Source organism: Arachis stenosperma, chromosome 6, assembly GCF_014773155.1.
Source record: "Arachis stenosperma cultivar V10309 chromosome 6, arast.V10309.gnm1.PFL2, whole genome shotgun sequence".
Lineage (NCBI taxonomy): Eukaryota > Viridiplantae > Streptophyta > Magnoliopsida > Fabales > Fabaceae > Arachis > Arachis stenosperma.
The window spans coordinates 44,664,758-44,666,563 of NC_080382.1; the positions used below are offsets into that span (position 1 = coordinate 44,664,758).

The window sequence follows — 1,806 nt, forward strand, 5'->3', positions numbered from 1 at the left end:
CAACATGGTTCAGCTCCATGACTCCCTTAGTGTTGTGCCTCTCTGAAGCATAGTAGTATTCATTCTCAGCCACTGTCTCAATCACTTCAATGGCTTCTTCCACAGTCTTCTTCCTGTTCAATGAACCTCCTGATGAATGGTCTACAGCCTTCCTTGATTCATAAGAAAGTCCATCATAGAAAATATGCAATTGCACCCAGTCATGGAACATGTCTGGTGGGCATTTCCTTGTCAATTCTTTGAACCTCTCCCATGCCTCGTAGAGGGTTTCACCATCCTGTTGTCTGAAAGTCTGAACCTCAGATCGAAGCCTATTGACCTTTTGTGGGGGGTAGAAATGTGCCAGAAACTTGCTTTCCACCTCATCCCAGGTTGTTAGGCTCCCCCTTGGGAATGATTCCAGCCACTTAGCTGCCTTGTCCCTAAGTGAAAATGGGAACAAGAGCAGTTTATAGGCATCTTCCTGGACTCCATTGGACTTCAAAGTGTCGCAAATTCTCAGGATTTTTGTGAGATGTTGGTTTGGGTCTTCATTAGCACTCCCACCAAATGAACAATGATCCTCCACCAATGATATTAGCTGTGGTTTGAGTTCAAAATTGTTGGCCTGAATGGGTGGTTTCTGGATGCTGCTACCACAATTCCCAGAGGTTGGATTTATGTATGAACCAAGAGCCTTCCTCTCAGGAATGGCATTGTTTCCATCAGCCCTCTCATGGTTGTGAACTTCTCTATCCATGTTGAGATCTAGAGCTTCCTCAAAATTGTCCTCAGATTCTCCTTCAGATTCTTCTTCTCTCAGTACTCTCTTCCCTCTTGCTTCCCTTCTAAGTCTATGAAGGGTCCTCTCTGGTTCGGTATATGGAGGAGTTGATCTCTCTCCTCTCCTACCTGTCATACAAGAACACACCACAAGCAACAAACAAGTGGAATACTCTTGGTTAATGGAAGAGTATGGTTAGAGCAGTTGAGGAATTAATTCAAATAGTTAGTGGGTCAGTGAGTTAGTTGCTTGAATTGAAAGGCATAAGAAAGAAAAAGCAATTAACAGATTGCAGAAATTAAAATTCAACAAGTAACTTGAACTAAATTAACAAAACAAGAAAAATGCTTAATCTAGTTAACTTCCAATTTGAGAATTGTCAATCGAAAACCAATCCCCGGCAACGGCGCCATAAACTTGATGTGCATAAAGTTGATATGCTACGATTTAGGAAATTGCACGATCGGCAAAATTCCTTCCGGCAAGTGCACCGGTTATCGTCAAGTAAAAACTCACAATAGAGTGAGGTCGAATCCCACAAGGATTGGTTGAGTGAGCAATTCGGATTAGAAGTATGTTCTAGTTGAGCGGAATCAAGATTTAGATGAGAATTGCGGAATGTAAAATTGCATGAATTAAAGAGCTAGAAGTTAAAGTGCTGAAATTAAAAAGGGATGGGGGTGATTGCATGAATTGAAATTGCAGAATGTAAATAGAAAGTGTAGATCAGAAATGGGAGTTCATTGGGTGTTAGGAGATATTGAGATCTCCGAATCAAAACATTTTTATCTCTTCCTCAACCAATGCATTCATTGAATTTTGCTTGGCAATCTTATATGATTGGATCCCAATCCCTTGGCTCACCAATTCTCTCTAAAAACAAACAAATTCCCAATCCCTTGGTTTAAATGTTCATAAGAAGAGATGATGCTCGATCACTGATTATACCACACAGTTTCATGAACCACAATTTGGTAGGATTACATGTCACAATATCCATCCAAACCCCAATCCAATTCACTGTGAGAAAGCTTCTCTAGCAT

The 1,806-nt window shown here is 40.9% G+C and overlaps 1 non-coding gene across 1 annotated transcript; it reads left to right on the top strand.

Moving 5' to 3' along the window:
* The first annotated feature begins 209 nt into the window (after positions 1-209).
* LOC130937031 (small nucleolar RNA R71) lies at positions 210-313 on the top strand. Its single transcript, XR_009068269.1, has one exon. It is a non-coding gene; the product is annotated as a small nucleolar RNA R71 (small nucleolar RNA).
* Positions 314-1,806: the final 1,493 nt, after the last annotated feature.